Source organism: Megalobrama amblycephala, linkage group LG20 (assembly GCF_018812025.1).
Source record: "Megalobrama amblycephala isolate DHTTF-2021 linkage group LG20, ASM1881202v1, whole genome shotgun sequence".
Taxonomy (NCBI): Eukaryota; Metazoa; Chordata; class Actinopteri; order Cypriniformes; family Xenocyprididae; genus Megalobrama; species Megalobrama amblycephala.
Window position 1 is genome coordinate 30,147,682 of NC_063063.1, and position 14,614 is coordinate 30,162,295.

General features: G+C 37.5%; 2 protein-coding genes across 3 annotated transcripts in view; one reads left to right on the forward strand and one right to left on the reverse strand.

The window, feature by feature from the left end:
* Window positions 1-14,439, reverse strand: part of LOC125255121 (inhibitory synaptic factor 2A) — a 52,208-nt gene extending 37,769 nt beyond the window's left edge. The window contains exon 1 of the mRNA XM_048170103.1: window positions 13,694-14,439. The gene's annotated coding sequence lies outside the window, so the exon portion shown is untranslated. The remainder of the gene's footprint in view (window positions 1-13,693) is intronic.
* The window catches only part of dock1 (dedicator of cytokinesis 1), a 299,327-nt gene that overhangs the window by 164,502 nt on the left and 120,211 nt on the right, over window positions 1-14,614 (forward strand). The window lies entirely within an intron of this gene.

The following is a 14,614-nucleotide window of genomic DNA, read 5'->3' on the forward strand; positions in this document are numbered from 1 at the left end:
AATGAATATGTTTATTCAGCAAGGATGTTTTACATTGATCAAATGTGGCCAGTAAAACATTTATAATGTTGCAAATGATTTCAAATAAATGCTGTTCTTTTGAACTTTGTTCATCCAAGAATCCTAAAAAGAAAATGTGGAAATCATGGTTTCCACAGTAACATTGAGCAGCACAACTGTTTTCAACACTGATGATGATAATAAGAAATGTTTCTTGAGCAGCAATTCAGCATATTAGAATAAATAAATAAGTAAATAAATAAATAAATTCAGCATTGCATCACTGTTTATCAGTGACTGAGTTCTGGACTCTTGCCAAAAACTCCCATTATAATCAATGATGCTGTATACACTGCACAATGAGTCTCTTATTTACATCATGTTTTCACTGTTAGCTATCATGAAAGCATTCGTGAGAGTGCAGAAATCGAGTTGCAATGATGAGATCACTGCATTCATGTCTGTCACTGGCTACATGCTAAATATATTGCTATAATCAACTCTTTTCATGATTCATTAATCTCAACAGCCGTAGTAGTAGTAAAAGTAGGTTTTCGAGAGAGTTCCACATGTAATACTTATTTCTTATGCAACGATCTTAGCCAATTACAGCAGTAGGTGTTTACATTAAAGTCTCACAGCAGACATGCCACTTCCAACAGAGCGTTCAAATCAAAGGGCTAAAACCAGGGTAGTAAATGGCCTCTTATTTCTAAATTGACATACTAACATAAGTGCACATAAAAAAAAATAAATAAAAAAAAAACCTTGTGACATGGCATGCCTTTTTCCAACTCTGTCCCATGTCTGATTTCTTAAAATAACAACAGACCTCTTCTTAATCACATGATTTAAGGAACCATTCGACTCTGTAGCATAAGTGGTGTGGTACGTTTCTTCAAATCACTAACCCTTCAAATGACTACTAAAATTGATCTTTACTGGTTTTCTTGCAGACAAGGATAGACAGCGGGAAATAGAAGTCCATACAAGAACAGCATATGTTCTCAGGATCCAATAATATCTAATCTAATAGAGTCTGGGATACCTCTTCACGTTGATCTCAGAGTTACTTAGCTGCATTTCTGCAGCAGTGTCATGTTGAACATCTCTAATGCTCTCTGCACTATTGGATTATGTCTATTACTCTAAATCATTTGTTAAGGGCCTTGAGGAAGGAGAGAGAAACCAGTGATAACAGGCCCTCGCTGACTACCCGTCTTCAACACCTGTCTGAGATCGATGTGAACTGGAGACATCATCACAATCCTTCAATACAGCACCCAAACTCATGCTTGGCTGTTCAACACACAAACAAGATCAATGCAGGTGCTAGGAATCATGGGATTGTATTAATACTTGAAATCCAATCTGCAGTCGACTAAACATTGTAGGCATCTCCTCCCCCTCCTCCTCCTTTTCCTCCTCCTCTTTCCCATTCACTTCTGAATGTGATGTATTGCTAGTGTAACCCGGTTGTCAGGGAAAGCCCGTCCCAAATGCATTTCCAACTCAATTAATCAGAAAGGGTATTGCCGACAGCTCAAGTCCCCCAAAGAATCATTAACAGCCCTGGGATTATGTAAACAACAAGTCGCGACTTTATTTACATAAGACTCTAAAGAATTAATTCATCAAATTATTATTCTCACAGTTGCCTCGTGTTTGATATTGTGGTATCATAGCAACAGCCGAGTGGTTTTCTGCCTTAGAAAGGGTATTTTAAGGGGCTTCCTGGTCTTTGTCAACCTGAGCTCTTGAAAATCATTTTATCTTTGAAGACCTTGAAAGGTGGAAGATGGTAAACCTAATAAAGTGGGTTTATTTACATACTGGTTTCATTAGTGCTGTTTGCAATGGCAAAAATAACTCTTGCTACTGGTGATTCTTTAAACCAAGCTGCAACCCTTGCTGTTTGTTATTATTATTATTAGGGGCCAAGCACCAAAGTTGCGATTGCACCTATTGTATCTGTTGCCGTTCTTTTTCTTCTTCTTCCACTCTGGGAGTCTATGGCAGACCATAGACCTGCTTGTGGGAAAGTTCTGAAATTTGGCACACTGATAGATGACAGTCCCAAAATTAATTACAGCAAATTTGGTGTCTCTAGATCAAACTCTCTAGCGCCACCACTTGTCCAAATTTTCACTCATGTTTATGCTAATAACCTTTGAACCATAAGGCTTAGGAACAAAATTTGTTTTTTTCCTCTTATTCCTTGGCTCAATACGACCCTATGAGATCATTTTCCATCATGAAACTTTTCCTGCCAAATTTTCCAGCCAAAAAAACTACTTTTTGGAACTCCTTCAACCACGTTCCTGGAGGCCCCCCAACACTGCACATTTTGCATGTGTCAGACAAAGGAGACACCCATTTCAGGTCTTTGAGTCTATACTAATGAGCTGATTATCTGAATCAGGTGTGTTTGATTAAGGAGACATAGAAAACATGCAGTGTTGGGGGGCCTCCAGGAATTTGGTTGGGACCCCCTGTCCTAGACGGCTTCTCTAATTTTCATGAAAATCAAATCAGATCATCTTCAGACTATGCTGGCAAAAGTTATCAAAAGCTTTTTGATAAACCCAACCATCCTCGAATAACACACAAACAAATTCGAAAAAGAGCATGCCAAATTGGACGCAAAGCTATGTCTCCACAGCACTTTAGCATATTCTGACCAAACTTGGTACATGTCATCACAAGCACGACTTGAGGCTACATGCTGTGTTTCGGCACAGCACCACCTACTGATCCGGAGATGGCAAAAATGGCTACTTTTTCTTATAACTTCCGAACTTCCGTTTGGATTCAGGTTGTTAGGTTCAGGGCAGCATGCGAAGTTGACTGATATCCAATTTTACCATATCAGCCATTTTGGGCATTTTGTAGCAAAATGCTGTATTTTTTGAACGCATTAGCGTATCATTAGGAAACTCAGTATTGGTCATCAGCACGGTACCCTGAAGGAGCCTGAGAAGTTTTTAGACAGTTCCACCTAGTGCTGAAATCAAACATTCATATGCTCATAACTTGATGTGGTTGACTTATTTTCATAGGAGTCATCTCCTTAGATTCTTGAATCCTTGCTGAGTCCAACGATACCTAACATGCTAGGTTTCGCCTTATGGTTTGCGCAGCGTTGCGATTTAGCTTTAAAACAACGTTCGCAAATATCTTCGAAAACATTAGTCCGATCGAGACAAAACCACCGTAGGAAATTCTAAAACATAGATTGTTGGCCATACGTTAAACCCCAAATGCCAAAGCTTGATTAATATGTAATTAGTTATATATTTTTATCATATTCAATAAGTTAATTTTTGTGGCTCTGCATGGAAGAAGACTTTGTTTCCCAGGATGCATTACATGTGAATTTGTCTTTGTATTTGTCAATTTAAATTCAACTTTCTATTGGATGCGGCAAATAAAATTCAAAATTCATTCACATGATTTGAAATTCTTCTATTGTGAGTTTTTCCCTGATTTACATAACCTGAACATTACATAAACTTTGGCATCTAGCAAGTTAACAACCTTTCCCTTTCGATCTCACTTCATGGCTGTGAGTTTTGCACAGGTAAGTACTAATTCTTCTGAAAGTTTCATTGTATTTTATTTCTCCTGTGTGTGTTACATATGATGCAAACAGAGGCAGAGCAGCAATAATCTGAGCTGAATTAAGGACGGCATCAGCTACAGTGAACAATTTAACCTCCATTTGAGTGCATATTTAATTATGAAGTCACAGCAGGTTGTGCTGCTCTCAGTGAAGTGTAATCACTGTCGGCGCGCCGGCGCTAGACCATCATGTGTCATCTGAAGCGTGCAGACCCGGAGCCATGTATCCAAGTACGAGTATCGCTGCCATTTATGTGTCTTCGATTAAAGACGAACATCTGTTCAGTCACAGTCATGTCTCTGCAGGCTTTTGTTGTAAGACAGTCGTACGCTGCAGCTGCCATCGACGTCACCCAAACCACTGGTTCTGCGTTCACATTTTGCACAACAATTACAGCGAAGTCTTTGTTTTTCTTGGTGACATGTTCATCTGCCTCACACTGCTGCTTTCTCATGCAAACACTAACTACAGTGTTTCAAACACACAGTCTTCTGAGAAAACATACACTCGGACGGATGGATGGACATTCTGTCTCCTCTGTCGCTGGTCGGCTTATTTTTGCCAAAAAATATAAGTGAACTGACCTGGAAACTGTCATCTGAGACCCTAGAATATTTCTCTCTCTCTCTTTATCCTTTATTATTTACTTTCTCTTCCTACTGAAGGAAACTTTGAAGCAAAGACCAGGAGACTTATCTTCAGCAGGATTCTTTATTGAGAACACGTACTGTTGGTCGCTGCAGTCATCAGATCTGCTAAGGCAGTGTACGTTGTAGTTTATGTAGATTTTAGGGGGGAGTTCTTAGAAATGGAAACAAATCACCTCGCTGACAACCTTAAACAAAGCATGCAAATGAAGTATCCAGGTATAGGAACCTGTCCCAGACTCTAGAGTGCCGCAAGTCCTAATCCAATCAGCATAACTATTCAAAGAATGGGACAGGGGCTCCAAGAGCCATTAAACACAAAAGATGATACTTGCAGTAATCTGGCTCATTTGACTTACAACAAAGAGAACAGGAACTGGTCAGAAACTTCTTGTTGGAAACTTTGCTTAACAGAATCATTCATCTGACACATCATCTTAACCTTAAATGCTAAATACAATGTACTCCACCTCAGTTTTTCATGTGATGTCATCATGACATAGGATCAGCAGATCTTAATCAGATTCTTAAATTTGTAATCCTAATTTTCTTGATCCAAACCTTATTTCCTTCTTTAGAACATGAGATATTATACAGAATATTTTATTTTATTTTATTTTATTTTATTTTATTTTATTTTATTTTTATTTTTTTTAAATATTACTTTTATATTTTAAAAAACAAGATACTTTTACATTTAAAATTAATCCCATTGGCCATTCATTCGAAAGGTATATATTTATATATATATATATATATATATATAACTTTACACTTGGGTGTTTTAAAAATAATATATATTATTATTATTATTACTATTGTTATTATTAATAATAATAATTTTATGTTTAAAAGATGCCATTGACTACTCGTTTGAATGCCAATATTTTCATTGAATTACTTAAATGTAGGTCTTATGGACTTTTTTATGCTACTTTGTCTTTTTTTTTTTTCTTTTTTTTTCTTACAGAAAATTATGAAAAAGAGCTTGGACATTCTGCATAACAATGTGTTTTGCAGAAAAAAACACACAAAAAAACAAAACAATATAATATTGAGTGTGAACAGCAGGTAAATGATGGCATTTGGGAAGCTGTTGCTTTTGTTTCTCCTGAGTTTCTGGACTGAGATGACATTCAGAACCTTCATATGCTTCTCCTTTGTTTACCAGCTTGTGAACCATTTCTACACTCTTAATGATTGAGGCCTTTCATGTGTTCTGGCTGTTTTCCACAAGAATACTTTTTCGATAGCCATCTATTATTGTGCATGTAGCGAATGTGCTTTCGGGTTGATAACAAATAAAATCAAATGCGTTAATATGCAAGTCTAACAGCATTCTACAGGAACATCAGGTCATATTTCATATGCATGCTCCTACGTCTACAAGTTTTAATAATAGAGGAAATCCCTCTCCTGGTTTATTTCTTTCGTTATCTCCTGACGGGAGCGTGGTGTTGTTTGAGCACAGGGTGTCCTAAAACACTGCAGGAACAAATGAAAGTGTGGCACTTCTAGAGAGCCTGTGGAGGCCGAGAGGAGAGCTCACCCTAATCCGGCTTTAGCTGCTGCATTTATTTTATTTATTTATTTGGTTTGTCTGGTGGGTTTTCTCCTGGTGATTTCCCCTGCAGGTTATTAGTGTGCTTTCTCAGAACATGGCCTGTTCAGATATAAAACTGAAAAAGAGTTCATACTGCACTTGTAATATGTAATATGAGCAGGCAATTACTAAAATATTTATCTCTATTTTCAGGGCTTTTCATCAGAAATGGGAGTTCTAAAAGGATATGTTTTTATCAATCAGGGAAGCAATCATGTCAACCAAACCATCAATTTCTTCCCTCGTGACTCATACATATTGTATTACTGACATGTTTTAATAGCAGTTGAATACTGCTATTATGTTAAATGTTCTCTCAGAATAGTCTTCATGTGGCATTTTTAATTCATTAAAATATTTTTGTAAGCACATGCATGATAAATTAAACTATTAAATATTGTTAATTATTTCTATGGTGCTGTAATTGTATTATCTACAGTTGATATGGTGGTGCATATAATGAAAATGAGTATATGTCATTAAAGGGGACCTATAATGCCCCTTTCACAATATGCAATATAAGTCTCTGGTGTCCCCAGAATGTGTCTGTGAAGCTTCAGCTCAAAATACCCCACAGATCATGTATTATAGCTTGTCAAATTTGCCCCTATTTGGGTTTGAGCAAAAACATGGTGTTTTGTTGTGTGTCCCTTTAAATGCAAATAAGCATTTATCTTTCCAGAAGAGGGCGGAGCTTTAACAGCTTGTGCTTCGGTTGCTCAACAACAACAAAGCTGGAGAATCTCTATCTTATGTAAATTTTGGGGTTTGTGAAAATATCTCCCTTTGCATTGAACTTTGCAGATGTTGTTTACAACAACACTACACACTAACTAAACACTAACTGAAGTTAAAAAGTGAAATCATATTCAAGGACTAATTTAGTTAAAGGTGTGGAAAATGTACTTTGACATTTTTTTTTTTTTTAAATACACTTAGTTTACATCTTGGTTTAATTTGAAGATGGATGGGTGGATGGAGGGATGGACTGACATGGGGCCACTATCACTAAAGTTATAGTGATTAAATTGAATGCATGACTGTTTTAAACAATGTATGAATAAACTGGAATTATTTTGTGCATTTGTATGTGAGTGCTGGACTACAGATATGCACAGAATAACGTTGTGTTTGTGATGGTAAAGAGGATATAGTCAGACTCTACTATAGTGTTTGTGTGTGTGTGATCCCTGCTGCATTAAAACCAGTGTATAGAGTCAAATCCTTTGTCCGTTAATCGTTTCTCTAATGCCATAAGATGAGCCCGTCCATCTGAACGGCTGCTATTAGAGGACTGTGCTTCTAATAATTGTATCTCCCTGACGCTGGAGCATTTTAATGATGCGTTGCTGTCATTTCATCTGGAGTTAGTGTGTTCGGCCTCGTTCCATTAGATGCGTCTCTTTAGCCTGTCTGTAAAATGTTACTCTCAGGTTTAGAAGACTCTTGAAACTCTGGCTTTACTGCTCTGAGAGCTGAGAGATCAGATTTGCCCTGCAAGTTAGACCTTTAAAGCCACATTCATCAACCATTAAGGTCAGCTGCATGACTTCATTGAAGCTCTGTAGCATTGAGACATTTCTGACTATTGCTGTGTACATAAATTAATGATATGATGGATGACTGTTTCATTTGCAAACAGTCAATAGATCATGTTTAAAATATGAACATTCATTAATGAAAGTTAAATGACATTTTAACTTAGAATGCAGATGATGGATGGATGGATGGATGGATGGATGGATAGATGTGCAAGTCGAATAATTCATTAAATAGATCTGCTCATAAGAGTCATTTGTTCGTGAATTGGACTATGCCAATTGTGCTGTGTTTTTGATTCATCTCTTAAGAGTCATTTGCTTGTGAATCGAACTACATTAGTTATGTTTGTGTGCAGCTCATGGGGACAAATCAATAGAAAGATGTGGAAAGACTATTAGCTGTACATGATCTCTTTCTCTTGATCTCATCACATTCAGTTCAGACTGCGAGATCACAACACAGGTAAAGATTCGGCAGAGTGATGCACAAAACGCTATTATGCATTTCTGTATTAACAGATCTAAATATGTTAATTAATGAACCAAAGTGTCATGCCATTGACAACGATTAGCATGTATATATGTTTAAAAGTATTATATAATCTGACAATGTTTCTTAATGTTAACAATAAACGTTTCAAATGAAAGTGTCAGTTCATAGCTGGAAATGAATCAAAGCGTCCATTGGAGTCAGATCCTGAGCTGCCCCGCTGACCCTGAACGCATTCCTTCTCTGGCTTTGCTGAGAGCTTTTACTCTATTTAGTATTCAGCTCTGATAGACCTGCAGTATTTTGAGGAAGTCGCTGGTGTTCGGGGAACTGTATCTGACTCGACGCTGAGTAGTAAAACATCTCACCCCAGAGCTTTAAACACACACATACAAATAATACCAGCATATACCACCTGATAAATGATGCTTAAACCTTTTTGAATAGGGTTCCTTTCGATGTTTAACAAAGACTTTGCTGCTCAGGAGAGTGTTCGGAATCATATGTAACTCTTCTGCAGTGCATTAACCAGCCGCTATCTCTCTGTCTGTCAGTGAATGTCATGGAGAGGCTCTCTGTGGAGTTTCAGACAGTGGGGTGCAGCTTCCATTACCCACACCACTCATATTTCACAGAAAAAGGCAGAGACAGTGAGATCAGGCAGGAAGAATGAGAGATGCCTTGTGTAAATGTCCTCTAGCTATACATTGAAATAATTCATTTTAGCTAAAGGACATTACCTGTGATGTTTAATGTGCAGTGTGTTTTATTAAGGTGTGCAGTGGTGCAGATGTCTAGTCTGTAAATTGGTTGCTGCTGGAGACCAGCTAAGCAGAATATGCATCGTGTGTGTTTGTTCATGTGTTCTTAGATACACACAAGGTGGATAAATGCATCATCTTTGTGCTCTTCATGCTATCTATCCTGGTTTTTACTAGGCATGTGCAACACTGCATGTAGTGTGTAGTAGTTGGTGTGTGCATGAATGCTGTACTATTTGGCTACACTTTTAAAAATAAAGCAGGGATGTGATTTTTCTGTATTTTATACAGATTTTTGTATTTTCCAGCTATAAAAGTGACCATGTGAATTGCGTAAGTCCAAGAAAAAAATGGTTGGGAGGTGGGGAGTTGGTTACTGTATGATGATTGAAATCTTGATGGGGCCTAATAAACTGCAAAATGTTACATTTACTAATACATTTATTTCATGCACAGATTGCTCTTGACAGACCTTCAAGCTCGCAGCGCCATCTGCAGGACACCCTTAGCTTGTTAGCCAGGGTTCACATCATCAAATGCGAGTAAAAATCGCCGTTGACACTGTTACTTTCCAGTTGCCTGGTAACTTTTTTATTGCCTGGAAAATCCAGCCTCACCACTGTACCAGCGCATGAGTCTGGTCGGCCATTGAATCAATTCGATTTCTAGGGCGGAGCAAATCTGAGCAAACAGGAAGCGGAGTAAACCAATCAGAGAAGGGTGGATATGACGTTAGCAAAGTGACAAGAGTCAACAGCGAAAAGTAAATAATTAATGTGTTTTGGTCATTTAAAACTGAATTCACGTGCGCAATCTTTGTTGATATTGAAGGGACTTTAGCCCCACTAGAGTGATGCTGTTTGAGTCACTGAAATAAATGAATCTGATTGCACGGTACGGTTTGGAGTTGACTCGAATCGCAGCGAAGGGCGGACTGACTTGTAGAAGATATATCAGTCTGGCCTTGCCAGGCAAACTTTATGAATTTTGATGATGCATGGTTGTGAGAATGTGATTATGGCTTAGTGCGACCATCAAATTGCAACAGTTGTGATTTTATTATATAAATATGTAGTCTAATGCACTGCATTTTTCAGAGTAAAGCATAGCACTGTGTTCATTTTCAGTTTCGACTCACAATAAATGCTGCCCTGCAAGTGCTGTGTGTTTGAGTCTTATAATATAATATATAACTTATAATTTGGATTTGGGAACACATGTGCCAACCGTCTTCCTAAATTTGCAGTTAGAATCGTTTATAAATCTGTTCTCAACAAAAAAAGCATGAAGGTCTCCATACGGTTTTCAACAAAAATAAATGCTCAATGGTGAAAGCAAAAAAATTAGGATTTTCAATAATAATAATAATAATAATAATAAAATAAAAACAACTTTTATCATAACATATATTGTATTATAATATAATATAATATAATATAATTATGATTATGATTAAGTACTTTTTTTTTTTTTTTTTTTTTTTTACAGTACAGTAGCATGGTGTCAAATTTTCCTTCTTTTTCCGTCTTTAGTTGATGACATTCCTGATAAATGTTCTTTATTGGCATTGATGGTTCCATGAAGAACCTTTAGCATCCATAAAACCTTTCCATTCTACAAAAGGGTCTTTATAGTGGAAAAGGGTTCTTTAGATTTTTTTTAAATGTTCTTCACACAAAGGAATTTTTTTTTTTTTTTTTTTTTTTTTTTTTTTTTATAAATAAGAGCTGTTCACTGAACCAAAGTTCTTTGGTTCTTTGGGGAACCAAAAATTGTTATTTTATGGCACCACTGCAGAAACCCCAATTTGGAACCTTCAATTTTTAAGAGTTGCTTCAGGTTCATCTGATGTGTTTCTTAGAAGGTGTTTCGGGTAGCTGTTATAAACATGTCAACAGTAACTACCTTAACTAACTAGATTCTCTTTAAACTGACGCTCTGTCATGGCAGTTGTTGGTCTGATGGAGAAAACTGACAGTAGAAGACCATAGAGCATTTGCAGCAATTTTGACAATATAATGTAGACATATTTCAACACATGAATCAAGCTTGTGTAGCTAGAAATGTTGCCTTATGAATGCTTTGACCACAAATGACCCAGCAGGATGGATGGATGGATAAATAGGTAGATATGAAAATCAGAATTTAGTTTGAGGCATTTAATAGCACATAAATTAGACGCCCATATGTTCATATTTATCAGAATTATCTGGAAAAAAAAAAAACCCAACATCACAAAAAGAGCCTTTGACATAGATGGTTTCTTCCTGTCTAAGTGGGCAGTTCTTGGCCAGAGTAGTTGTGATGTGAACCATGCCTCACATCAAAAGTCTGTCGAAAAAGCAGAGATTGGCATATCAAATGCTGAAGTGTTATGTCAGTCTTTGCAGACTGTTGAGGAGGCCGTAATGGACTCATGAGTCTCTTCAGTATTCCAGGCATGTTGTGATCTATCTCCCTCTCTGCATTTGTACAGTGAGCGAACAGACTCGTAATAAACCCATTACCACATGAAAGACAACATCTGGCTTCCTCACGGCCAGTGCTGCTGCTGTTTTTGTGTGTGAGACAGGTGAAGAATAAGACTGGGAGTCTTTAGGCACCTCACGACTCAGAGTCACGATCCGATTGCAAAATGATTCTTAATGCATCTCAAGTGCAGCTATGATGTAGGGCCACGAATTTACTTTCTGTGCCAAATTCTGAGACTTTAAACTCAGATAACTTTTTCCTCTCATGCTCAGTCTCTCTCTCACACACAGTCTCTCTCTCTGTGTTTTATATATGAAAGTGTTTCTACTCTAGAATGTCCTGCTTGTCTGAGCAAAATGTGCGTTCGTGAGCATTTGACTCACGTGTGGCTGGTGGGTTTGTGTCCCGAGCACTGGAGTGGTCTCTTATTTATGCTTATTTATCTCCATTATGCTGCTCTTATGGGTCTTTCATCAGGCCAGTTGAGCCACTGACACTTTTAAAGAAATAGTTCACCCAAAAATCAGAATCTTGCATCATTTACTCGCCTTCATGCTTCTGTTAACCTGTAAGACTTAATTTGTTTTCTGGAACATAATGCAGAATGTTTACGCAGCTCTTTTTCTCTTGCTGTTCAATGAAAGCATCTAGCCACCGCTGTAGCTCTCCAAACTCATTTGCTATTATGAGACGCGCAAGAACCAATGCTGTTTGGCATCATTGACGTCAGTCTTGCCACACACCAGGTCTTGATAAGGTGTATTTGAATATACATTAGTGGCATTTGAAAATCTATGTTGGAAATAACGATTAATCAGGATTCTTTGATTTGAAAGAATTTATTTGAAATAGAAATCTGTTGTAACTAGAGCTGCACGATTAATCATTAAAAGTTCAAACGCCCACGCGATAGCATTCCTAAATGACAGTGATTCACCTGTCTATTAACTTTGGCGAAATCACACCAGAACATTCAAATCTGTGTTGACGCTGTCACTGATCCAGTTGTCATGTATAGCTATAAAACAGCTTCACAAACAGTCCTTCAAGCACTCTGTATCATTATTTCTGTTAAAAATATACATATTATTACAGAAGAACTGGGATAAAAGTTTATGGTTCGGATATAAACACTGATGTCTACGGAAGCGATCAAAATAGAAGAAATCACCTGTATAAAGTTACATGGCTCTTCAAATAATGACTGTTTTAATTGAATCATTACACGAGTAGGTGGCGAGAAGTGACTGTTTAAAAAAAAAATGAGATTCATGAAAAAAATCCAGTAATGAAACATGTATTTTTTAGTGAGTCATTGAATCATTCATTCAAACTGATTTTTTTTTTTAAATAATTCTTCTAGGTAATAAAATAGACTACAGCAATTAACTTTTTGTCAGAACCTCTAGTAAATTACATATTTGCAAATTTTGTTTAACTGTCGATTCAGAATCATGGGAGAATCGTTATATCTGTTAGAAATAAAAAAAGTGATTCTTAATTTATCTAGAATCGTGCAGCTCTAGTTGTAACATTGATAAATGTCTTTACTGTCACTTTTGATCAATTTAATGTGTCCTTGATGAATGAAAGTATTAAATTCTGAAAAATCTGAAGTACTGCCTGCTGTAAAAACACTGAAGACTGGAGTAATGATGCTGAAAATTCAGCTTTTTTTGATCTCAGGAATAAATTACATTTTAAAATATATTCAAATAGAAAACATTATTTTAAAATATAATATTCCACAATATCTCTGTATTCTTGATCAAATAAATGCAGCCTTGATGAGCAGAAGAGACTTCTTTCAAAAAAACATAAAAATCGCAATGATTCCACACTTTTGACAGGTTGTGTACAATAGAGAAGACTTTAGTGAATAACAGTTTAAATTTGGGTCACAAAAATTATAATGCACAACTACTTTTCTGGTGCTTTTTGTCCTTTTTTGGAGGTCAACAGCTTCTGTTCCTGTTCGTTTCACTGTATGAGAAAGAGCAGCATAAACATTCAGCTAAACATCTCCTTTTGTGTTTCACGGACAAAAAACAGAAACAAAAGTCATACAGATTTGAAATGACCTGAGGGTAATAAAATGATGCCCAAATGTTCGTTTTTGAATGAACTAGTCCTTTAATGCTGTCCATGATTTAACCTACAGCCTGAAAACACAGTTTCTAAATCCAGCGAGTGTTTTACAGTTCAAACCATCATAAGCTCTCTCTCTCTCTCTCTGTGTGTCTCTCTCTGCGTGGGTTGAAATAAAAAGATTATAATAATGCTAAATGAAGCATTGCGAGGACCCACAGGATCTGATGATTTGAAGCATTGAAACGCCACAGGATCAGATGATCTAGGCGTGTTTGTTCTGATCAGGTTCTTCAATGCAGCACTTGCTTTTTTTTAACTTTTATGCTCAAGTTACTTGTGAATTTGTGTTTTCTCTCAGCATTAAGATTGAGAATTTTCCAGCTGAAATGATTAAATGTAAATTTCCAGGAGGTTAAAGGTGATTATGAGTCCAGACCTGAGCTCAAATGTAGAGGAAGAGACTCACCTCCAGACACGGATCAGTGGTGATGATGATGATGATGATGATGAAGGTGAGGGAGAGATGACCAGCACATGTCTTCCCTCTCAGCACAGCAGCGGTCCGTCAGGGCATGAGAACTGATGTGAGTCCAGAGAGAGGGTCTGCCATGCTGGAAGTTTCTCCGTGAGGGCGCACGTACGGTCAGTCGGTCCTCCCGTGATCCTTACACATCCAGCGTGAGAGATTCCACTGAGATCTGCCCCAAAACACACACGCAAACTCGCACGCGTCTTCACCCGTCCGGCGCTCCCCCGCAACACACTCTCTCACACACACGCATACACACACACACACACTCTCACACACTCACGCGCACACTGCCGACGGGATGCAGTGGGGTCCAGCGCTCAGCGATGGCATCTGCGCACATGAGACATCCATCCTGAACCAGCCGCTCCAAGAACTGAGAGACCCGAGAGCCAGTGACACACACACACAGAGAGAGAGAGAGAGAGAGAGAGAGAGAGAGAGGCGGGGTGGAAGACAGCAAAGCAGAGAGAGAGAGAGAGAGAGAGAGAAAGAGAGAGGAGGGAAATTGCCAGGAAAATCCAGCTTTAGGTCATGTGGTGACCTGCTGATTTACATGGTAGCAGTAAGATCTGCATTCTTTTTTTTACATTTGTTATTTTTGCTATCAATATTTTAATTATAAAATTAAAAAGTTTGTTTTATATATTTTATTGAATTTATTTGCTTAGATTTACTTGATTACATACTAAATTAAAAGAAAACATTTAAACAACATTTAAAGTGGACCTATAATGCCCCTTTTACAAGATGTAATATAAGTCTCTGGTGTCTCCAGAATGTGTCTGTGAAGTTTCAGCTCAAAATCCCCCACAGATCATTTATTATAGCTTGTCAAATTTGCCCCTATTTGGGTGT